This window comes from Eubalaena glacialis, chromosome 10, assembly GCF_028564815.1.
Source record: "Eubalaena glacialis isolate mEubGla1 chromosome 10, mEubGla1.1.hap2.+ XY, whole genome shotgun sequence".
NCBI classification, from domain to species: Eukaryota; Metazoa; Chordata; class Mammalia; order Artiodactyla; family Balaenidae; genus Eubalaena; species Eubalaena glacialis.
The window spans coordinates 32623507-32648766 of NC_083725.1; positions in this window are offsets into that span (position 1 = coordinate 32623507).

A 25260-nucleotide genomic window follows, 5' to 3' on the forward strand; every position below is an offset into this window, starting at 1 on the left:
CACCCGACTCTGCTCTATACCAAACGTGAAAGTCAATGTGAGCACTAGCCTCGAAGTAAGGCCCTGATTATGCTGGCAAAACGGGAGGCGTGCAGCAGCTCCATGAGGCCTTCATCGCTGTTCTGCTTTAGTTTCACGGTAGTAAGCTTTCCAAGACTCCTAGGGACTTTGCTTAAGCAACCGTTTCGGTACCAGAACACTGTGTAGAGACAGTAAGCTCTGGTCCTGCGTGTATGCTGCGTGTCAACCTAGAAATTGGAGACTGATGGCATAAGGCTTCTTTTGCCATTATGAAAGCTCCGTTCATGCGGCCTCGAAGCTACCTGAAAAGCATTGTTGTTGCCGGGGTTTTCCTCACTGCCGGCATGGTTCTGAGAAGAAAATGAGTTTTCTCCTAAGAAACCTTGGGTTTCCAGTTCCTTGTTGGAAGCTCACCCTGCTCTGCGCTATACCTAAAGTGAAAGTCAACGTGAGCCCAAGCTTCGAAGTAAGGCCCTGATTATCCTTGCAAAACGAGAGGCGTGCAGCAGCTCCATGAGGCCTTCATCGTTGTTCTGCTTTAGTTTCAAGGTAGTAAGCTTTTCAACACTCCTAGGGGCCTTGCTTCAGCACCCGTTTCAGTACCAGAACACTGCGTAGAACCAGGAAGCTCTGCTCCTGCGTGTATGCTGCGTGTCAACCTAGAAATTAGAGACTGACGGCACAAGGCTAGTTTTCCCATTATGAAAGCTCCGTTGATGCGGCCCCGAAGCTACCTGAAAAGCACTGTAGTTACCGTGCTTTTACTTACAGCTGGCATGGTTCATAGAAGAAAATGAGTTTTCTCGAGAGAAACCTTGTGCTTCCAGTTCCTAGTTGGAAGCTCACACTGCTCTGCTCTATACCAAACGTGAAAGTCAATGTGAGCACTAGCCTCGAAGTAAGGCCCTGATTATGCTGGCAAAACGGGAGTCGTGCAGCAGCTCCATGAGGCCTTCATCGCTGTTCTGCTTTAGTTTCACGGTAGTAGCTTTCCAACATTGCTAGGGACTTTGCTTAAGCAACCGTTTCGGTACCAGAACACTGCGTAGAGACAGTAAGCTCTGGTCCTGCGTGTATGCTGCGTGTCAACCTAGAAATTGGAGACTGATGGCATAAGGCTTCTTTTGCCATTATGAAAGCTCCGTTCATGCGGCCTCGAAGCTACCTGAAAAGCATTGTTGTTGCCGGGGTTTTCCTCACTGCCGGCATGGTTCTGAGAAAAAATGAGTTTTCTCCTAAGAAACCTTGGGTTTCCAGTTCCTTGTTGGAAGCTCACCCTGCTCTGCGCTATACCTAAAGTGAAAGTCAACGTGAGCCCAAGCTTCGAAGTAAGGCCCTGATTATCCTTGCAAAACGAGAGGCGTGCAGCAGCTCCATGAGGCCTTCATCGTTGTTCTGCTTTAGTTTCAAGGTAGTAAGCTTTTCAACACTCCTAGGGGACTTGCTTCAGCACCCGTTTCAGTACCAGAACACTGCGTAGAACCAGGAAGCTCTGCTCCTGCGTGTATGCTGCGTGTCAACCTAGAAATTAGAGACTGACGGCACAAGGCTAGTTTTCCCATTATGAAAGCTCCGTTGATGCGGCCCCGAAGCTACCTGAAAAGCACTGTTGTTACCGTGCTTTTACTTACAGCCGGCATGGCACATAGAAGAAAATGAGTTTTCTCGAAAGAAACCTTGTGCTTCCAGTTCCTAGTTGGAAGCTCACCCGGCTCTGCTCTATACCAAACGTGAAAGTCAATGTGAGCACTAGCCTCGAAGTAAGGCCCTGATTATGCTGGCAATATGGGAGGCGTGCAGCAGCTCCATGAGGCCTTCATCGCTGTTCTGCTTTAGTTTCACGGTAGTAAGCTTTCCAACATTCCTAGGGACTTTGCTTAAGCAACCGTTTCGGTACCAGAACACTGCGTAGAGACAGTAAGCTCTGGTCCTGCGTGTATGCTGCGTGTCAACCTAGAAATTAGAGACTGACGGCACAAGGCTAGTTTTCCCATTATGAAAGCTACGTTGATGCGGCCCCGAAGCTACCTGAAAAGCACTGTTGTTACCGTGCTTTTACTTACAGCCGGCATGGCACATAGAAGAAAATGAGTTTTCTCGAAAGAAACCTTGTGCTTCCAGTTCCTAGTTGGAAGCTCACCCGGCTCTGCTCTATACCAAACGTGAAAGTCAATGTGAGCACTAGCCTCGAAGTAAGGCCCTGATTATGCTGGCAAATCGGGAGGCGTGCAGCAGCTCCATGAGGCCTTCATCGCTGTTCTGCTTTAGTTTCACGGTAGTAAGCTTTCCAAGACTCCTAGGGACTTTGCTTAAGCAACCGTTTCAGTACCAGAACACTGCGTAGAGACAGTAAGCTCTGGTCCTGCGTGTATGCTGCGTGTCAACCTAGAAATTGGAGACTGATGGCATAAGGCTTCTTTTCCCATTATGAAAGCTCCGTTCATGCGGCCTCGAAGCTACCTGAAAAGCATTGTTGTTGCCGGGGTTTTCCTCACTGCCGGCATGGTTCTGAGAAGAAAATGAGTTTTCTCCTAAGAAACCTTGGGTTTCCAGTTCCTTGTTGGAAGCTCACCCTGCTCTGCGCTATACCTAAAGTGAAAGTCAACGTGAGCCCAAGCTTCGAAGTAAGGCCCTGATTATCCTTGCAAAACGAGAGGCGTGCAGCAGCTCCATGAGGCCTTCATCGTTTTTCTGCTTTAGTTTCAAGGTAGTGAGCTTTTCAACACTCCTAGGGGCCTTGCTTCAGCACCCGTTTCAGTACCAGAACACTGCGTAGAACCAGGAAGCTCTGCTCCTGCGTGTATGCTGCGTGTCAACCTAGAAATTAGAGACTGACGGCACAAGGCTAGTTTTCCCATTATGAAAGCTCCGTTGATGCGGCCCCGAAGCTACCTGAAAAGCACTGTTGTTACCGTGCTTTTACTTACAGCCGGCATGGCACATAGAAGAAAATGAGTTTTCTCGAAAGAAACCTTGTGCTTCCAGTTCCTAGTTGGAAGCTCACCCGGCTCTGCTCTATACCAAACGTGAAAGTCAATGTGAGCACTAGCCTCGAAGTAAGGCCCTGATTATGCTGGCAAAACGGGAGGCGTGCAGCAGCTCCATGAGGCCTTCATCGCTGTTCTGCTTTAGTTTCACGGTAGTAAGCTTTCCAAGACTCCTAGGGACTTTGCTTAAGCAACCGTTTCGGTACCAGAACACTGCGTAGAGACAGTAAGCTCTGGTCCTGCGTGTATGCTGCGTGTCAACCTAGAAATTGGAGACTGATGGCATAAGGCTTCTTTTCCCATTATGAAAGCTCCGTTCATGCGGCCTCGAAGCTACCTGAAAAGCATTGTTGTTGCCGGGGTTTTCCTCACTGCCGGCATGGTTCTGAGGAGAAATTGAGTTTTCTCCTAAGAAACCTTGGGTTTCCAGTTCTTTGTTGGAAGCTCACCCTGTTCTGCGCTATACCTAAAGTGAAAGTCAACGTGAGCCCAAGCTTCGAAATAAGGCCCTGATTATCCTTGCAAAACAAGAGGCGTGCAGCAGCTCCATGAGACCTTCATCGTTTTCTGCTTTAGTTTCAAGGTAGTGAGCTTTTCAACACTCCTAGGGGACTTGCTTCAGCACCCGTTTCAGTACCAGAACACTGCGTAGAACCAGGAAGCTCTGCTCCTACGTGTATGCTGCGTGTCAACCTAGAAATTAGAGACTGACGGCACAAGGCTAGTTTTCCCATTATGAAAGCTCCGTGGATGCGGCCCCGAAGCTACCTGAAAAGCACTGTTGTTACCGTGCTTTTACTTACAGCTGGCATGGCACATAGAAGAAAATGAGTTTTCTCGAAAGAAACCTTGTGCTTCCAGTTCCTAGTTGGAAGCTCACCCGGCTCTGCTCTATACCAAACGTGAAAGTCAATGTGAGCACTAGCCTCGAAGTAAGGCCCTGATTATGCTGGCAAAACGGGAGGCGTGCAGCAGCTCCATGAGGCCTTCATCGCTGTTCTGCTTTAGTTTCACGGTAGTAAGCTTTCCAAGACTCCTAGGGACTTTGCTTAAGCAACCGTTTCGGTACCAGAACACTGCGTAGAGACAGTAAGCTCTGGTCCTGCGTGTATGCTGCGTGTCAACCTAGAAATTGGAGACTGATGGCATAAGGCTTCTTTTCCCATTATGAAAGCTCCGTTCATGCGGCCTCGAAGCTACCTGAAAAGCATTGTTGTTGCCGGGGTTTTCCTCACTGCCGGCATGGTTCTGAGGAGAAAATGAGTTTTCTCCTAAGAAAGCTTGGGTTTCCAGTTCTTTGTTGGAAGCTAACCCTGTTCTGCGCTATACCTAAAGTGAAAGTCAACGTGAGCCCAAGCTTCGAAGTAAGGCCCTGATTATCCTTGCAAAACAAGAGGCGTGCAGCAGCTCCATGAGACCTTCATCGTTTTATGCTTTAGTTTCAAGGTAGTGAGCTTTTCAACACTCCTAGGGGCCTTGCTTCAGCACCCGTTTCAGTACCAGAACACTGCGTAGAACCAGGAAGCTCTGCTCCTGCGTGTATGCTGCGTGTCAACCTAGAAATTGGAGACTGACGGCACAAGGCTAGTTTTCCCATTATGAAAGCTCCGTTGATGCGGCCCCGAAGCTACCTGAAAAGCACTGTTGTTACCGTGCTTTTACTTACAGCCGGCATGGCACATAGAAGAAAATGAGTTTTCTCGAAAGAAACCTTGTGCTTCCAGTTCCTAGTTGGAAGCTCACCCTGCTCTGCTCTATACCAAACGTGAAAGTCAATGTGAGCACTAGCCTCGAAGTAAGGCCCTGATTATGCTGGCAAAACGGGAGGCGTGCAGCAGCTCCATGAGGCCTTCATCGCTGTTCTGCTTTAGTTTCACGGTAGTAAGCTTTCCAAGACTCCTAGGGACTTTGCTTAAGCAACCGTTTCGGTACCAGAACACTGCGTAGAGACAGTAAGCTCTGGTCCTGCGTGTATGCTGCGTGTCAACCTAGAAATTGGAGACTGATGGCATAAGGCTTCTTTTCCCATTATGAAAGCTCCGTTCATGCGGCCTCGAAGCTACCTGAAAAGCATTGTTGTTGCCGGGGTTTTCCTCACTGCCGGCATGGTTCTGAGAAGAAACTGAGTTTTCTCCTAAGAAACCTTGGGTTTCCAGTTCCTTGTTGGAAGCTCACCCTGCTCTGCGCTATACCTAAAGTGAAAGTCAACGTGAGCCCAAGCTTCGAAGTAAGGCCCTGATTATCCTTGCAAAACGAGAGGCGTGCAGCAGCTCCATGAGGCCTTCATCGTTGTTCTGCTTTAGTTTCAAGGTAGTAAGCTTTTCAACACTCCTAGGGGCCTTGCTTCAGCACCCGTTTCAGTACCAGAACACTGCGTAGAACCAGGAAGCTCTGCTCCTGCGTGTATGCTGCGTGTCAACCTAGAAATTAGAGACTGACGGCACAAGGCTAGTTTTCCCATTATGAAAGCTCCGTTGATGCGGCCCCGAAAGTACCTGAAAAGCACTGTTGTTACCGTGCTTTTACTTACAGCCGGCATGGCACATAGAAGAAAATGAGTTTTCTCGAAAGAAACCTTGTGCTTCCAGTTCCTAGTTGGAAGCTCACCCGGCTCTGCTCTATACCAAACGTGAAAGTCAATGTGAGCACTAGCCTCGAAGTAAGGCCCTGATTATGCTGGCAATACGGGAGGCGTGCAGCAGCTCCATGAGGCATTCATCGCTGTTCTGCTTTAGTTTCACGGTAGTAAGCTTTCCAACATTCCTAGGGACTTTGCTTAAGCAACCGTTTCGGTACCAGAACACTGCGTAGAGACAGTAAGCTCTGGTCCTGCGTGTATGCTGCGTGTCAACCTAGAAATTAGAGACTGACGGCACAAGGCTAGTTTTCCCATTATGAAAGCTACGTTGATGCGGCCCCGAAGCTACCTGAAAAGCACTGTTGTTACCGTGCTTTTACTTACAGCCGGCATGGCACATAGAAGAAAATGAGTTTTCTCGAAAGAAACCTTGTGCTTCCAGTTCCTAGTTGGAAGCTCACCCGGCTCTGCTCTATACCAAACGTGAAAGTCAATGTGAGCACTAGCCTCGAAGTAAGGCCCTGATTATGCTGGCAATACGGGAGGCGTGCAGCAGCTCCATGAGGCCTTCATCGCTGTTCTGCTTTAGTTTCACGGTAGTAAGCTTTCCAAGACTCCTAGGGACTTTGCTTAAGCAACCGTTTCGGTACCAGAACACTGCGTAGAGACAGTAAGCTCTGGTCCTGCGTGTATGCTGCGTGTCAACCTAGAAATTGGAGACTGATGGCATAAGGCTTCTTTTCCCATTATGAAAGCTCCGTTCATGCGGCCTCGAAGCTACCTGAAAAGCATTGTTGTTGCCGGGGTTTTCCTCACTGCCGGCATGGTTCTGAGGAGAAATTGAGTTTTCTCCTAAGAAACCTTGGGTTTCCAGTTCTTTGTTGGAAGCTCACCCTGTTCTGCGCTATACCTAAAGTGAAAGTCAACGTGAGCCCAAGCTTCGAAATAAGGCCCTGATTATCCTTGCAAAACAAGAGGCGTGCAGCAGCTCCATGAGACCTTCATCGTTTTCTGCTTTAGTTTCAAGGTAGTGAGCTTTTCAACACTCCTAGGGGACTTGCTTCAGCACCCGTTTCAGTACCAGAACACTGCGTAGAACCAGGAAGCTCTGCTCCTACGTGTATGCTGCGTGTCAACCTAGAAATTAGAGACTGACGGCACAAGGCTAGTTTTCCCATTATGAAAGCTCCGTGGATGCGGCCCCGAAGCTACCTGAAAAGCACTGTTGTTACCGTGCTTTTACTTACAGCTGGCATGGCACATAGAAGAAAATGAGTTTTCTCGAAAGAAACCTTGTGCTTCCAGTTCCTAGTTGGAAGCTCACCCGGCTCTGCTCTATACCAAACGTGAAAGTCAATGTGAGCACTAGCCTCGAAGTAAGGCCCTGATTATGCTGGCAAAACGGGAGGCGTGCAGCAGCTCCATGAGGCCTTCATCGCTGTTCTGCTTTAGTTTCACGGTAGTAAGCTTTCCAAGACTCCTAGGGACTTTGCTTAAGCAACCGTTTCGGTACCAGAACACTGCGTAGAGACAGTAAGCTCTGGTCCTGCGTGTATGCTGCGTGTCAACCTAGAAATTGGAGACTGATGGCATAAGGCTTCTTTTCCCATTATGAAAGCTCCGTTCATGCGGCCTCGAAGCTACCTGAAAAGCATTGTTGTTGCCGGGGTTTTCCTCACTGCCGGCATGGTTCTGAGGAGAAAATGAGTTTTCTCCTAAGAAAGCTTGGGTTTCCAGTTCTTTGTTGGAAGCTAACCCTGTTCTGCGCTATACCTAAAGTGAAAGTCAACGTGAGCCCAAGCTTCGAAGTAAGGCCCTGATTATCCTTGCAAAACAAGAGGCGTGCAGCAGCTCCATGAGACCTTCATCGTTTTATGCTTTAGTTTCAAGGTAGTGAGCTTTTCAACACTCCTAGGGGCCTTGCTTCAGCACCCGTTTCAGTACCAGAACACTGCGTAGAACCAGGAAGCTCTGCTCCTGCGTGTATGCTGCGTGTCAACCTAGAAATTGGAGACTGACGGCACAAGGCTAGTTTTCCCATTATGAAAGCTCCGTTGATGCGGCCCCGAAGCTACCTGAAAAGCACTGTTGTTACCGTGCTTTTACTTACAGCCGGCATGGCACATAGAAGAAAATGAGTTTTCTCGAAAGAAACCTTGTGCTTCCAGTTCCTAGTTGGAAGCTCACCCTGCTCTGCTCTATACCAAACGTGAAAGTCAATGTGAGCACTAGCCTCGAAGTAAGGCCCTGATTATGCTGGCAAAACGGGAGGCGTGCAGCAGCTCCATGAGGCCTTCATCGCTGTTCTGCTTTAGTTTCACGGTAGTAAGCTTTCCAAGACTCCTAGGGACTTTGCTTAAGCAACCGTTTCGGTACCAGAACACTGCGTAGAGACAGTAAGCTCTGGTCCTGCGTGTATGCTGCGTGTCAACCTAGAAATTGGAGACTGATGGCATAAGGCTTCTTTTCCCATTATGAAAGCTCCGTTCATGCGGCCTCGAAGCTACCTGAAAAGCATTGTTGTTGCCGGGGTTTTCCTCACTGCCGGCATGGTTCTGAGAAGAAACTGAGTTTTCTCCTAAGAAACCTTGGGTTTCCAGTTCCTTGTTGGAAGCTCACCCTGCTCTGCGCTATACCTAAAGTGAAAGTCAACGTGAGCCCAAGCTTCGAAGTAAGGCCCTGATTATCCTTGCAAAACGAGAGGCGTGCAGCAGCTCCATGAGGCCTTCATCGTTGTTCTGCTTTAGTTTCAAGGTAGTAAGCTTTTCAACACTCCTAGGGGCCTTGCTTCAGCACCCGTTTCAGTACCAGAACACTGCGTAGAACCAGGAAGCTCTGCTCCTGCGTGTATGCTGCGTGTCAACCTAGAAATTAGAGACTGACGGCACAAGGCTAGTTTTCCCATTATGAAAGCTCCGTTGATGCGGCCCCGAAAGTACCTGAAAAGCACTGTTGTTACCGTGCTTTTACTTACAGCCGGCATGGCACATAGAAGAAAATGAGTTTTCTCGAAAGAAACCTTGTGCTTCCAGTTCCTAGTTGGAAGCTCACCCGGCTCTGCTCTATACCAAACGTGAAAGTCAATGTGAGCACTAGCCTCGAAGTAAGGCCCTGATTATGCTGGCAATACGGGAGGCGTGCAGCAGCTCCATGAGGCATTCATCGCTGTTCTGCTTTAGTTTCACGGTAGTAAGCTTTCCAACATTCCTAGGGACTTTGCTTAAGCAACCGTTTCGGTACCAGAACACTGCGTAGAGACAGTAAGCTCTGGTCCTGCGTGTATGCTGCGTGTCAACCTAGAAATTAGAGACTGACGGCACAAGGCTAGTTTTCCCATTATGAAAGCTACGTTGATGCGGCCCCGAAGCTACCTGAAAAGCACTGTTGTTACCGTGCTTTTACTTACAGCCGGCATGGCACATAGAAGAAAATGAGTTTTCTCGAAAGAAACCTTGTGCTTCCAGTTCCTAGTTGAGAGCTCACCCGGCTCTGCTCTATACCAAACGTGAAAGTCAATGTGAGCACTAGCCTCGAAGTAAGGCCCTGATTATGCTGGCAAAACGGGAGGCGTGCAGCAGCTCCATGAGGCCTTCATCGCTGTTCTGCTTTAGTTTCACGGTAGTAAGCTTTCCAAGACTCCTAGGGACTTTGCTTAAGCAACCGTTTCGGTACCAGAACACTGCATAGAGACAGTAAGCTCTGGTCCTGCGTGTATGCTGCGTGTCAACCTAGAAATTGGAGACTGATGGCATAAGGCTTCTTTTCCCATTATGAAAGCTCCGTTCATGCGGCCTCGAAGCTACCTGAAAAGCATTGTTGTTGCCGGGGTTTTCCTCACTGCCGGCATGGTTCTGAGAAGAAAATGAGTTTTCTCCTAAGAAACCTTGGGTTTCCAGTTCCTTGTTGGAAGCTCACCCTGCTCTGCGCTATACCTAAAGTGAAAGTCAACGTGAGCCCAAGCTTCGAAGTAAGGCCCTGATTATCCTTGCAAAACGAGAGGCGTGCAGCAGCTCCATGAGGCCTTCATCGTTGTTCTGCTTTAGTTTCAAGGTAGTAAGCTTTTCAACACTCCTAGGGGACTTGCTTCAGCACCCGTTTCAGTACCAGAACACTGCGTAGAACCAGGAAGCTCTGCTCCTGCGTGTATGCTGCGTGTCAACCTAGAAATTAGAGACTGATGGCACAAGGCTTGTTTTCCCGTTTTGAAAGCTCCATTCATGCGGCCTCGAAGCTACCTGAAAAGCACTGTTGTTACCGTGCTTTTACTTACAGACGGCATGGCACATAGAAGAAAATGAGTTTTCTCGAAAGAAACCTTGTGCTTCCAGTTCCTAGTTGGAAGCTCACCCGGCTCTGCTCTATACCAAACGTGAAAGTCAATGTGAGCACTAGCCTCGAAGTAAGGCCCTGATTATGCTGGCAAATCGGGAGGCGTGCAGCAGCTCCATGAGGCCTTCATCGCTGTTCTGCTTTAGTTTCACGGTAGTAAGCTTTCCAAGACTCCTAGGGACTTTGCTTAAGCAACCGTTTCAGTACCAGAACACTGCGTAGAGACAGTAAGCTCTGGTCCTGCGTGTATGCTGCGTGTCAACCTAGAAATTGGAGACTGATGGCATAAGGCTTCTTTTCCCATTATGAAAGCTCCGTTCATGCGGCCTCGAAGCTACCTGAAAAGCATTGTTGTTGCCGGGGTTTTCCTCACTGCCGGCATGGTTCTGAGAAGAAAATGAGTTTTCTCCTAAGAAACCTTGGGTTTCCAGTTCCTTGTTGGAAGCTCACCCTGCTCTGCGCTATACCTAAAGTGAAAGTCAACGTGAGCCCAAGCTTCGAAGTAAGGCCCTGATTATCCTTGCAAAACGAGAGGCGTGCAGCAGCTCCATGAGGCCTTCATCGTTGTTCTGCTTTAGTTTCAAGGTAGTGAGCTTTTCAACACTCCTAGGGGCCTTGCTTCAGCACCCGTTTCAGTACCAGAACACTGCGTAGAACCAGGAAGCTCTGCTCCTGCGTGTATGCTGCGTGTCAAGCTAGAAATTAGAGACTGACGGCACAAGGCTAGTTTTCCCATTATGAAAGCTCCGTTGATGCGGCCCCGAAGCTACCTGAAAAGCACTGTTGTTACCGTGCTTTTACTTACAGCCGGCATGGCACATAGAAGAAAATGAGTTTTCTCGAAAGAAACCTTGTGCTTCCAGTTCCTAGTTGGAAGCTCACCCGGCTCTGCTCTATACCAAACGTGAAAGTCAATGTGAGCACTAGCCTCGAAGTAAGGCCCTGATTATGCTGGCAAAACGGGAGGCGTGCAGCAGCTCCATGAGGCCTTCATCGCTGTTCTGCTTTAGTTTCACGGTAGTAAGCTTTCCAAGACTCCTAGGGACTTTGCTTAAGCAACCGTTTCGGTACCAGAACACTGCGTAGAGACAGTAAGCTCTGGTCCTGCGTGTATGCTGCGTGTCAACCTAGAAATTGGAGACTGATGGCATAAGGCTTCTTTTCCCATTATTAAAGCTCCGTTCATGCGGCCTCGAAGCTACCTGAAAAGCATTGTTGTTGCCGGAGTTTTCCTCACTGCCGGCATGGTTCTGAGGAGAAATTAAGTTTTCTCCTAAGAAACCTTGGGTTTCCAGTTCTTTGTTGGAAGCTCACCCTGTTCTGCGCTATACCTAAAGTGAAAGTCAACGTGAGCCCAAGCTTCGAAGTAAGGCCCTGATTATCCTTGCAAAACAAGAGGCGTGCAGCAGCTCCATGAGACATTCATCGTTTTCTGCTTTAGTTTCAAGGTAGTGAGCTTTTCAACACTCCTAGGGGACTTGCTTCAGCACCCGTTTCAGTACCAGAACACTGCGTAGAACCAGGAAGCTCTGCTCCTACGTGTATGCTGCGTGTCAACCTAGAAATTAGAGACTGACGGCACAAGGCTAGTTTTCCCATTATGAAAGCTCCGTGGATGCGGCCCCGAAGCTACCTGAAAAGCACTGTTGTTACCGTGCTTTTACTTACAGCTGGCATGGCACATAGAAGAAAATGAGTTTTCTCGAAAGAAACCTTGTGCTTCCAGTTCCTAGTTGGAAGCTCACCCGGCTCTGCTCTATACCAAACGTGAAAGTCAATGTGAGCACTAACCTCGAAGTAAGGCCCTGATTATGCTGGCAAATCGGGAGGCGTGCAGCAGCTCCATGAGGCCTTCATCGCTGTTCTGCTTTAGTTTCACGGTAGTAAGCTTTCCAAGACTCCTAGGGACTTTGCTTAAGCAACCGTTTCGGTACCAGAACACTGCGTAGAGACAGTAAGCTCTGGTCCTGCGTGTATGCTGCGTGTCAACCTAGAAATTGGAGACTGATGGCATAAGGCTTCTTTTCCCATTATGAAAGCTCCGTTCATGCGGCCTCGAAGCTACCTGAAAAGCATTGTTGTTGCCGGGGTTTTCCTCACTGCCGGCATGGTTCTGAGGAGAAAATGAGTTTTCTCCTAAGAAACCTTGGGTTTCCAGTTCTTTGTTGGAAGCTAACCCTGTTCTGCGCTATACCTAAAGTGAAAGTCAACGTGAGCCCAAGCTTCGAAGTAAGGCCCTGATTATCCTTGCAAAACAAGAGGCGTGCAGCAGCTCCATGAGACCTTCATCGTTTTATGCTTTAGTTTCAAGGTAGTGAGCTTTTCAACACTCCTAGGGGCCTTGCTTCAGCACCCGTTTCAGTACCAGAACACTGCGTAGAACCAGGAAGCTCTGCTCCTGCGTGTATGCTGCGTGTCAACCTAGAAATTAGAGACTGATGGCACAAGGCTTGTTTTCCCGTTTTGAAAGCTCCATTCATGCGGCCTCGAAGCTACCTGAAAAGCACTGTTGTTACCGTGCTTTTACTTACAGCCGGCATGGCACATAGAAGAAAATGAGTTTTCTCGAAAGAAACCTTGTGCTTCCAGTTCCTAGTTGGAAGCTCACCCGGCTCTGCTCTATACCAAACTTGAAAGTCAATGTGAGCACTAGCCTCGAAGTAAGGCCCTGATTATGCTGGCAATACGGGAGGCGTGCAGCAGCTCCATGAGGCCTTCATCGCTGTTCTGCTTTAGTTTCACGGTAGTAAGCTTTCCAACATTCCTAGGGACTTTGCTTAAGCAACCGTTTCGGTACCAGAACACTGCGTAGAACCAGGAAGCTCTGCTCCTGCGTGTATGCTGCGTGTCAACCTAGAAATTGGAGACTGATGGCACAAGGCTAGTTTTCCCATTATGAAAGCTCCGTTGATGCGGCCCCGAAGCTACCTGAAAAGCACTGTTGTTACCGTGCTTTTACTTACAGCCGGCATGGCACATAGAAGAAAATGAGTTTTCTCGAAAGAAACCTTGTGCTTCCAGTTCCTAGTTGGAAGCTCACCCGGCTCTGCTCTATACCAAACGTGAAAGTCAATGTGAGCACTAGCCTCGAAGTAAGGCCCTGATTATGCTGGCAAAACGGGAGGCGTGCAGCAGCTCCATGAGGCCTTCATCGCTGTTCTGCTTTAGTTTCACGGTAGTAAGCTTTCCAAGACTCCTAGGGACTTTGCTTAAGCAACCGTTTCGGTACCAGAACACTGCGTAGAGACAGTAAGCTCTGGTCCTGCGTGTATGCTGCGTGTCAACCTAGAAATTGGAGACTGATGGCATAAGGCTTCTTTTGCCATTATGAAAGCTCCGTTCATGCGGCCTCGAAGCTACCTGAAAAGCATTGTTGTTGCCGGGGTTTTCCTCACTGCCGGCATGGTTCTGAGAAGAAAATGAGTTTTCTCCTAAGAAACCTTGGGTTTCCAGTTCCTTGTTGGAAGCTCACCCTGCTCTGCGCTATACCTAAAGTGAAAGTCAACGTGAGCCCAAGCTTCGAAGTAAGGCCCTGATTATCCTTGCAAAACGAGAGGCGTGCAGCAGCTCCATGAGGCCTTCATCGTTGTTCTGCTTTAGTTTCAAGGTAGTAAGCTTTTCAACACTCCTAGGGGCCTTGCTTCAGCACCCGTTTCAGTACCAGAACACTGCGTAGAACCAGGAAGCTCTGCTCCTGCGTGTATGCTGCGTGTCAACCTAGAAATTAGAGACTGATGGCACAAGGCTTGTTTTCCCGTTTTGAAAGCTCCATTCATGCGGCCTCGAAGCTACCTGAAAAGCACTGTTGTTACCGTGCTTTTACTTACAGCCGGCATGGCACATAGAAGAAAATGAGTTTTCTCGAAAGAAACCTTGTGCTTCCAGTTCCTAGTTGGAAGCTCACCCGGCTCTGCTCTATACCAAACGTGAAAGTCAATGTGAGCACTAGCCTCGAAGTAAGGCCCTGATTATGCTGGCAATACGGGAGGCGTGCAGCAGCTCCATGAGGCCTTCATCGCTGTTCTGCTTTAGTTTCACGGTAGTAAGCTTTCCAACATTCCTAGGGACTTTGCTTAAGCAACCGTTTCGGTACCAGAACACTGCGTAGAGACAGTAAGCTCCGGTCCTGCGTGTATGCTGCGTGTCAACCTAGAAATTGGAGACTGATGGCATAAGGCTTCTTTTCCCATTATGAAAGCTCCGTTCATGCGGCCTCGAAGCTACCTGAAAAGCATTGTTGTTGCCGGGGTTTTCCTCACTGCCGGCATGGTTCTGAGGAGAAAATGAGTTTTCTCCTAAGAAACCTTGGGTTTCCAGTTCTTTGTTGGAAGCTAACCCTGTTCTGCGCTATACCTAAAGTGAAAGTCAACGTGAGCCCAAGCTTCGAAGTAAGGCCCTGATTATCCTTGCAAAACAAGAGGCGTGCAGCAGCTCCATGAGACCTTCATCGTTTTATGCTTTAGTTTCAAGGTAGTGAGCTTTTCAACACTCCTAGGGGCCTTGCTTCAGCACCCGTTTCAGTACCAGAACACTGCGTAGAACCAGGAAGCTCTGCTCCTGCGTGTATGCTGCGTGTCAACCTAGAAATTAGAGACTGATGGCACAAGGCTTGTTTTCCCGTTTTGAAAGCTCCATTCATGCGGCCTCGAAGCTACCTGAAAAGCACTGTTGTTACCGTGCTTTTACTTACAGCCGGCATGGCACATAGAAGAAAATGAGTTTTCTCGAAAGAAACCTTGTGCTTCCAGTTCCTAGTTGGAAGCTCACCCGGCTCTGCTCTATACCAAACGTGAAAGTCAATGTGAGCACTAGCCTCGAAGTAAGGCCCTGATTATGCTGGCAATACGGGAGGCGTGCAGCAGCTCCATGAGGCCTTCATCGCTGTTCTGCTTTAGTTTCACGGTAGTAAGCTTTCCAACATTCCTAGGGACTTTGCTTAAACAACCGTTTCGGTACCAGAACACTGCGTAGAACCAGGAAGCTCTGCTCCTGCGTGTATGCTGCGTGTCAACCTAGAAATTGGAGACTGATGGCACAAGGCTAGTTTTCCCATTATGAAAGCTCCGTTCATGCGGCCTCGAAGCTACCTGAAAAGCATTGTTGTTGCCGGGGTTTTCCTCACTGCCGGCATGGTTCTGAGAAGAAAATGAGTTTTCTCCTAAGAAACCTTGGGTTTCCAGTTCCTTGTTGGAAGCTCACCCTGCTCTGCGCTATACCTAAAGTGAAAGTCAACGTGAGCCCAAGCTTCGAAGTAAGGCCCTGATTATCCTTGCAAAACGAGAGGCGTGCAGCAGCTCCATGAGGCCTTCATCGTTGTTCTGCTTTAGTTTCAAGGTAGTAAGCTTTTCAACACTCCTAGGGGCCTTGCTTCAGCACCCGTTTCAGTACCAGAACACTGCGTAGAACCAGGAAGCTCTGCTCCTGCGTGTATGCTGCGTGTCAACCTAGAAATTAGAGACTGATGGCACAAGGCTTGTTTTCCCGTTTTGAAAGCTCCATTCATGCGGCCTCGAAGCTACCTGAAAAGCACTGTTGTTACCGTGCTTTTACTTACAGCCGGCATGGCACATAGAAGAAAATGAGTTTTCTCGAAAGAAACCTTGTGCTTCCAGTTCCTAGTTGGAAGCTCACCCGGCTCTGCTCTATACCAAACGTGAAAGTCAATGTGAGCACTAGCCTCGAAGTAAGGCCCTGATTATGCTGGCAATACGGGAGGCGTGCAGCAGCTCCATGAGGCCTTCATCGCTGTTCTGCTTTAGTTTCACGGTAGTAAGCTTTCCAATATTCCTAGGGACTTTGCTTAAGCAACCGTTTCGGTACCAGAACACTGCGTAGAGACAGTAAGCTCTGGTCCTGCGTGTATGCTGCGTGTCAACCTAGAAATTGGAGACTGATGGCATAAGGCTTCTTTTCCCATTATGAAAGCTCCGTTCATGCGGCCTCGAAGCTACCTGAAAAGCATTGTTGTTGCCGGGGTTTTCCTCACTGCCGGCATGGTTCTGAGGAGAAACTGAGTTTTCTCCTAAGAAACCTTGGGTTTCCAGTTCCTTGTTGGAAGCTCACCCTGCTCTGCGCTATACCTAAAGTGAAAGTCAACGTGAGCCCAAGCTTCGAAGTAAGGCCCTGATTATCCTTGCAAAACGAGAGGCGTGCAGCAGCTCCATGAGGCCTTCATCGTTGTTCTGCTTTAGTTTCAAGGTAGTAAGCTTTTCAACACTCCTAGGGGCCTTGCTTCAGCACCCGTTTCAGTACCAGAACACTGCGTAGAACCAGGAAGCTCTGCTCCTGCGTGGATGCTGCGTGTCAACCTAGAAATTAGAGACTGATGGCACAAGGCTTGTTTTCCCGTTTTGAAAGCTCCATTCATGCGGCCTCGAAGCTACTTGAAAAGCACTGTTGTTACCGTGCTTTTACTTACAGCCGGCATGGCACATAGAAGAAAATGAGTTTTCTCGAAAGAAACCTTGTGCTTCCAGTTCCTAGTTGGAAGCTCACCCGGCTCTGCTCTATACCAAACGTGAAAGTCAATGTGAGCACTAGCCTCGAAGTAAGGCCCTGATTATGCTGGCAATACGGGAGGCGTGCAGCAGCTCCATGAGGCCTTCATCGCTGTTCTGCTTTAGTTTCACGGTAGTAAGCTTTCCAACATTCCTAGGGACTTTGCTTAAGCAACCGTTTCGGTACCAGAACACTGCGTAGAGACAGTAAGCTCTGGTCCTGCGTGTATGCTGCGTGTCAACCTAGAAATTGGAGACTGATGGCATAAGGCTTCTTTTGCCATTATGAAAGCTCCGTTCATGCGGCCTCGAAGCTACCTGAAAAGCATTGTTGTTGCCGGGGTTTTCCTCACTGCCGGCATGGTTCTGAGAAGAAAATGAGTTTTCTCCTAAGAAACCTTGGGTTTCCAGTTCCTTGTTGGAAGCTCACCCTGCTCTGCGCTATACCTAAAGTGAAAGTCAACGTGAGCCCAAGCTTCGAAGTAAGGCCCTGATTATCCTTGCAAAACAAGAGGCGTGCAGCAGCTCCATGAGACCTTCATCGTTTTCTGCTTTAGTTTCAAGGTAGTGAGCTTTTCAACACTCCTAGGGGACTTGCTTCAGCACCCGTTTCAGTACCAGAACACTGCGTAGAACCAGGAAGCTCTGCTCCTACGTGTATGCTGCGTGTCAACCTAGAAATTAGAGACTGACGGCACAAGGCTAGTTTTCCCATTATGAAAGCTCCGTGGATGCGGCCCCGAAGCCCCCTGAAAAGCACTGTGGTTACCGTGCTTTTACTTACAGCTGGCATGGCACATAGAAGAAAATGAGTTTTCTCGAAAGAAACCTTGTGCTTCCAGTTCCTAGTTGGAAGCTCACCCGGCTCTGCTCTATACCAAACGTGAAAGTCAATGTGAGCACTAGCCTCGAAGTAAGGCCCTGATTATGCTGGCAAAACGGGAGGCGTGCAGCAGCTCCATGAGGCCTTCATCGCTGTTCTGCTTTAGTTTCACGGTAGTAAGCTTTCCAAGACTCCTAGGGACTTTGCTTAAGCAACCGTTTCGGTACCAGAACACTGCGTAGTGACAGTAAGCTCTGGTCCTGCGTGTATGCTGCGTGTCAACCTAGAAATTGGAGACTGATGGCATAAGGCTTCTTTTGCCATTATGAAAGCTCCGTTCATGCGGCCTCGAAGCTACCTGAAAAGCATTGTTGTTGCCGGGGTTTTCCTCACTGCCGGCATGGTTCTGAGAAGAAAATGAGTTTTCTCCTAAGAAACCTTGGGTTTCCAGTTCCTTGTTGGAAGCTCACCCTGCTCTGCGCTATACCTAAAGTGAAAGTCAACGTGAGCCCAAGCTTCGAAGTAAGGCCCTGATTATCCTTGCAAAACGAGAGGCGTGCAGCAGCTCCATGAGGCCTTCATCGTTGTTCTGCTTTAGTTTCAAGGTAGTAAGCTTTTCAACACTCCTAGGGGCCTTGCTTCAGCACCCGTTTCAGTACCAGAACACTGCGTAGAACCAGGAAGCTCTGCTCCTGCGTGTATGCTGCGTGTCAACCTAGAAATTAGAGACTGATGGCACAAGGCTTGTTTTCCCGTTTTGAAAGCTCCATTCATGCGGCCTCGAAGCTACCTGAAAAGCACTGTTGTTACCGTGCTTTTACTTACAGCCGGCATGGCACATAGAAGAAAATGAGTTTTCTCGAAAGAAACCTTGTGCTTCCAGTTCCTAGTTGGAAGCTCACCCGGCTCTGCTCTATACCAAACGTGAAAGTCAATGTGAGCACTAGCCTCGAAGTAAGGCCCTGATTATGCTGGCAATACGGGAGGCGTGCAGCAGCTCCATGAGGCCTTCATCGCTGTTCTGCTTTAGTTTCACGGTAGTAAGCTTTCCAACATTCCTAGGGACTTTGCTTAAGCAACCGTTTCGGTACCAGAACACTGCGTAGAGACAGTAAGCTCTGGTCCTGCGTGTATGCTGCGTGTCAACCTAGAAATTGGAGACTGATGGCATAAGGCTTCTTTTGCCATTATGAAAGCTCCGTTCATGCGGCCTCGAAGCTACCTGAAAAGCATTGTTGTTGCCGGGGTTTTCCTCACTGCCGGCATGGTTCTGAGAAGAAAATGAGTTTTCTCCTAAGAAACCTTGGGTTTCCAGTTCCTTGTTGGAAGCTCACCCTGCTCTGCGCTATACCTAAAGTGAAAGTCAACGTGAGCCCAAGCTTCGAAGTAAGGCCCTGATTATCCTTGCAAAACAAGAGGCGTGCAGCAGCTCCATGAGACCTTCATCGTTTTCTGCTTTAGTTTCAAGGTAGTGAGCTTTTCAACACTCCTAGGGGACTTGCTTCAGCACCCGTTTCAGTACCAGAACACTGCGTAGAACCAGGAAGCTCTGCTCCTACGTGTATGCTGCGTGTCAACCTAGAAATTAGAGACTGACGGCACAAGGCTAGTTTTCCCATTATGAAAGCTCCGTGGATGCGGCCCCGAAGCCCCCTGAAAAGCACTGTGGTTACCGTGCTTTTACTTACAGCTGGCATGGCACATAGAAGAAAATGAGTTTTCTCGAAAGAAACCTTGTGCTTCCAGTTCCTAGTTGGAAGCTCACCCGGCTCTGCTCTATACCAAACGTGAAAGTCAATGTGAGCACTAGCCTCGAAGTAAGGCCCTGATTATGCTGGCAAAACGGGAGGCGTGCAGCAGCTCCATGAGGCCTTCATCGCTGTTCTGCTTTAGTTTCACGGTAGTAAGCTTTCCAAGACTCCTAGGGACTTTGCTTAAGCAACCGTTTCGGTACCAGAACACTGCGTAGAGACAGTAAGCTCTGGTCCTGCGTGTATGCTGCGTGTCAACCTAGAAATTGGAGACTGATGGCATAAGGCTTCTTTTGCCATTATGAAAGCTCCGTTCATGCGGCCTCGAAGCTACCTGAAAAGCATTGTTGTTGCCGGGGTTTTCCTCACTGCCGGCATGGTTCTGAGAAGAAAATGAGTTTTCTCCTAAGAAACCTTGGGTTTCCAGTTCCTTGTTGGAAGCTCACCCTGCTCTGCGCTATACCTAAAGTGAAAGTCAACGTGAGCCCAAGCTTCGAAGTAAGGCCCTGATTATCCTTGCAAAACGAGAGGCGTGCAGCAGCTCCATGAGGCCTTCATCGTTGTTCTGCTTTAGTTTCAAGGTAGTAAGCTTTTCAACACTCCTAGGGGCCTTGCTTCAGCACCCGTTTCAGTACCAGAACACTGCGTAGAACCAGGAAGCTCTGCTCCTGCGTGTATGCTGCGTGTCAACCTAGAAATTAGAGACTGATGGCACAAGGCTTGTTTTCCCGTTTTGAAAGCTCCATTCATGCGGCCTCGAAGCTACCTGAAAAGCACTGTTGTTACCGTGCTTTTACTTACAGCCGGCATGGCACATAGAAGAAAATGAGTTTTCTCGAAAGAAACCTTGTGCTTCCAGTTCCTAGTTGGAAGCTCACCCGGCTCTGCTCTATACCAAACGTGAAAGTCAATGTGAGCACTAGCCTCGAAGTAAGGCCCTGATTATGCTGGCAATACGGGAGGCGTGCAGCAGCTCCATGAGGCCTTCATCGCTGTTCTGCTTTAGTTTCACGGTAGTAAGCTTTCCAACATTCCTAGGGACTTTGCTTAAGCAACCGTTTCGGTACCAGAACACTGCGTAGAGACAGTAAGCTCTGGTCCTGCGTGTATGCTGCGTGTCAACCTAGAAATTGGAGACTGATGGCATAAGGCTTCTTTTCCCATTATGAAAGCTCCGTTTATGCGGCCTCGAAGCTACCTGAAAAGCATTGTTGTTGCCGGGGTTTTCCTCACTGCCGGCATGGTTCTGAGAAGAAAATGAGTTTTCTCCTAAGAAACCTTGGGTTTCCAGTTCCTTGTTGGAAGCTCACCCTGCTCTGCGCTATACCTAAAGTGAAAGTCAACGTGAGCCCAAGCTTCGAAGTAAGGCCCTGATTATCCTTGCAAAACGAGAGGCGTGCAGCAGCTCCATGAGGCCTTCATCGTTGTTCTGCTTTAGTTTCAAGGTAGTAAGCTTTTCAACACTCCTAGGGGCCTTGCTTCAGCACCCGTTTCAGTACCAGAACACTGCGTAGAACCAGGAAGCTCTGCTCCTGCGTGTATGCTGCGTGTCAACCTAGAAATTAGAGACTGATGGCACAAGGCTTGTTTTCCCGTTTTGAAAGCTCCATTCATGCGGCCTCGAAGCTACCTGAAAAGCACTGTTGTTACCGTGCTTTTACTTACAGCCGGCATGGCACATAGAAGAAAATGAGTTTTCTCGAAAGAAACCTTGTGCTTCCAGTTCCTAGTTGGAAGCTCACCCGGCTCTGCTCTATACCAAACGTGAAAGTCAATGTGAGCACTAGCCTCGAAGTAAGGCCCTGATTATGCTGGCAAATCTGGAGGCGTGCAGCAGCTCCATGAGGCCTTCATCGCTGTTCTGCTTTAGTTTCACGGTAGTAAGCTTTCCAACATTCCTAGGGACTTTGCTTAAGCAACCGTTTCGGTACCAGAACACTGCGTAGAGACAGTAAGCTCTGGTCCTGCGTGTATGCTGCGTGTCAACCTAGAAATTGGAGACTGATGGCATAAGGCTTCTTTTGCCATTATGAAAGCTCCGTTCATGCGGCCTCGAAGCTACCTGAAAAGCATTGTTGTTGCCGGGGTTTTCCTCACTGCCGGCATGGTTCTGAGAAGAAAATGAGTTTTCTCCTAAGAAACCTTGGGTTTCCAGTTCCTTGTTGGAAGCTCACCCTGCTCTGCGCTATACCTAAAGTGAAAGTCAACGTGAGCCCAAGCTTCGAAGTAAGGCCCTGATTATCCTTGCAAAACGAGAGGCGTGCAGCAGCTCCATGAGGCCTTCATCGTTGTTCTGCTTTAGTTTCAAGGTAGTAAGCTTTTCAACACTCCTAGGGGCCTTGCTTCAGCACCCGTTTCAGTACCAGAACACTGCGTAGAACCAGGAAGCTCTGCTCCTGCGTGTATGCTGCGTGTCAAGCTAGAAATTAGAGACTGACGGCACAAGGCTTGTTTTCCCTTTTTGAAAGCTCCATTCATGCGGCCTCGAAGCTACCTGAAAAGCACTGTTGTTACCGTGCTTTTACTTACAGCCGGCATGGCACATAGAAGAAAATGAGTTTTCTCGAAAGAAACCTTGTGCTTCCAGTTCCTAGTTGGAAGCTCACCCGGCTCTGCTCTATACCAAACGTGAAAGTCAATGTGAGCACTAGCCTCGAAGTAAGGCCCTGATTATGCTGGCAATACGGGAGGCGTGCAGCAGCTCCATGAGGCCTTCATCGCTGTTCTGCTTTAGTTTCACGGTAGTAAGCTTTCCAACATTCCTAGGGACTTTGCTTAAGCAACCGTTTCGGTACCAGAACACTGCGTAGAGACAGTAAGCTCTGGTCCTGCGTGTATGCTGCGTGTCAACCTAGAAATTGGAGACTGATGGCATAAGGCTTCTTTTCCCATTATGAAAGCTCCGTTCATGCGGCCTCGAAGCTACCTGAAAAGCATTGTTGTTGCCGGGGTTTTCCTCACTGCCGGCATGGTTCTGAGAAGAAAATGAGTTTTCTCCTAAGAAACCTTGGGTTTCCAGTTCCTTGTTGGAAGCTCACCCTGCTCTGCGCTATACCTAAAGTGAAAGTCAACGTGAGCCGAAGCTTCGAAGTAAGGCCCTAATTATCCTTGCAAAACGAGAGGCGTGCAGCAGCTCCATGAGGCCTTCATCGTTGTTCTGCTTTAGTTTCAAGGTAGGAAGCTTTTCAACACTCCTAGGGGCCTTGCTTCAGCACCCGTTTCAGTACCAGAACACTGCGTAGAACCAGGAAGCTCTGCACCTGCGTGTATGCTGCGTGTCAACCTAGAAATTAGAGACTGATGGCACAAGGCTAGTTTTCCCATTATGAAAGCTCCGTTGATGCGGCCCCGAAGCTACCTGAAAAGCACTGTTGTTACCGTGCTTTTACTTACAGCTGGCATGGCACATAGAAGAAAATGAGTTTTCTCGAAAGAAACCTTGTGCTTCCAGTTCCTAGTTGGAAGCTCACCCGACTCTGCTCTATACCAAACGTGAAAGTCAATGTGAGCACTAGCCTCGAAGTAAGGCCCTGATTATGCTGGCAAAACGGGAGGCGTGCAGCAGCTCCATGAGGCCTTCATCGCTGTTCTGCTTTAGTTTCACGGTAGTAAGCTTTCCAAGACTCCTAGGGACTTTGCTTAAGCAACCGTTTCGGTACCAGAACACTGCGTAGAGACAGTAAGCTCTGGTCCTGCGTGTATGCTGCGTGTCAACCTAGAAATTGGAGACTGATGGCATAAGGCTTCTTTTGCCATTATGAAAGCTCCGTTCATGCGGCCTCGAAGCTACCTGAAAAGCATTGTTGTTGCCGGGGTTTTCCTCACTGCCGGCATGGTTCTGAGAAGAAAATGAGTTTTCTCCTAAGAAACCTTGGGTTTCCAGTTCCTTGTTGGAAGCTCACCCTGCTCTGCGCTATACCTAAAGTGAAAGTCAACGTGAGCCCAAGCTTCGAAGTAAGGCCCTGATTATCCTTGCAAAACGAGAGGCGTGCAGCAGCTCCATGAGGCCTTCATCGTTGTTCTGCTTTAGTTTCAAGGTAGTAAGCTTTTCAACACTCCTAGGGGCCTTGCTTCAGCACCCGTTTCAGTACCAGAACACTGCGTAGAACCAGGAAGCTCTGCTCCTGCGTGTATGCTGCGTGTCAACCTAGAAATTAGAGACTGACGGCACAAGGCTAGTTTTCCCATTATGAAAGCTCCGTTGATGCGGCCCCGAAGCTACCTGAAAAGCACTGTAGTTACCGTGCTTTTACTTACAGCTGGCATGGTTCATAGAAGAAAATGAGTTTTCTCGAGAGAAACCTTGTGCTTCCAGTTCCTAGTTGGAAGCTCACACTGCTCTGCTCTATACCAAACGTGAAAGTCAATGTGAGCACTAGCCTCGAAGTAAGGCCCTGATTATGCTGGCAAAACGGGAGTCGTGCAGCAGCTCCATGAGGCCTTCATCGCTGTTCTGCTTTAGTTTCACGGTAGTAGCTTTCCAACATTCCTAGGGACTTTGCTTAAGCAACCGTTTCGGTACCAGAACACTGCGTAGAGACAGTAAGCTCTGGTCCTGCGTGTATGCTGCGTGTCAACCTAGAAATTGGAGACTGATGGCATAAGGCTTCTTTTGCCATTATGAAAGCTCCGTTCATGCGGCCTCGAAGCTACCTGAAAAGCATTGTTGTTGCCGGGGTTTTCCTCACTGCCGGCATGGTTCTGAGAAAAAATGAGTTTTCTCCTAAGAAACCTTGGGTTTCCAGTTCCTTGTTGGAAGCTCACCCTGCTCTGCGCTATACCTAAAGTGAAAGTCAACGTGAGCCCAAGCTTCGAAGTAAGGCCCTGATTATCCTTGCAAAACGAGAGGCGTGCAGCAGCTCCATGAGGCCTTCATCGTTGTTCTGCTTTAGTTTCAAGGTAGTAAGCTTTTCAACACTCCTAGGGGACTTGCTTCAGCACCCGTTTCAGTACCAGAACACTGCGTAGAACCAGGAAGCTCTGCTCCTGCGTGTATGCTGCGTGTCAACCTAGAAATTAGAGACTGATGGCACAAGGCTTGTTTTCCCGTTTTGAAAGCTCCATTCATGCGGCCCCGAAGCTACCTGAAAAGCACTGTTGTTACCGTGCTTTTACTTACAGCCGGCATGGCACATAGAAGAAAATGAGTTTTCTCGAAAGAAACCTTGTGCTTCCAGTTCCTAGTTGGAAGCTCACCCTGCTCTGCTCTATACCAAACGTGAAAGTCAATGTGAGCACTAGCCTCGAAGTAAGGCCCTGATTATGCTGGCAAAACGGGAGGCGTGCAGCAGCTCCATGAGGCCTTCATCGCTGTTCTGCTTTAGTTTCACGGTAGTAAGCTTTCCAAGACTCCTAGGGACTTTGCTTAAGCAACCGTTTCGGTACCAGAACACTGCGTAGAGACAGTAAGCTCTGGTCCTGCGTGTATGCTGCGTGTCAACCTAGAAATTGGAGACTGATGGCATAAGGCTTCTTTTCCAATTATGAAAGCTCCGTTCATGCGGCCTCGAAGCTACCTGAAAAGCATTGTTGTTGCCGGGGTTTTCCTCACTGCCGGCATGGTTCTGAGAAGAAAATGAGTTTTCTCCTAAGAAACCTTGGGTTTCCAGTTCCTTGTTGGAAGCTCACCCTGCTCTGCGCTATACCTAAAGTGAAAGTCAACGTGAGCCCAAGCTTCGAAGTAAGGCCCTGATTATCCTTGCAAAACGAGAGGCGTGCAGCAGCTCCATGAGGCCTTCATCGTTGTTCTGCTTTAGTTTCAAGGTAGTAAGCTTTTCAACACTCCTAGGGGCCTTGCTTCAGCACCCGTTTCAGTACCAGAACACTGCGTAGAACCAGGAAGCTCTGCTCCTGCGTGTATGCTGCGTGTCAAGCTAGAAATTAGAGACTGACGGCACAAGGCTAGTTTTCCCATTATGAAAGCTCCGTTGATGCGGCCCCGAAGCTACCTGAAAAGCACTGTTGTTACCGTGCTTTTACTTACAGCCGGCATGGCACATAGAAGAAAATGAGTTTTCTCGAAAGAAACCTTGTGCTTCCAGTTCCTAGTTGGAAGCTCACCCGGCTCTGCTCTATACCAAACGTGAAAGTCAATGTGAGCACTAGCCTCGAAGTAAGGCCCTGATTATGCTGGCAATACGGGAGGCGTGCAGCAGCTCCATGACGCCTTCATCGCTGTTCTGCTTTAGTTTCACGGTAGTAAGCTTTCCAACATTCCTAGGGACTTTGCTTAAGCAACCGTTTCGGTACCAGAACACTGCGTAGAGACAGTAAG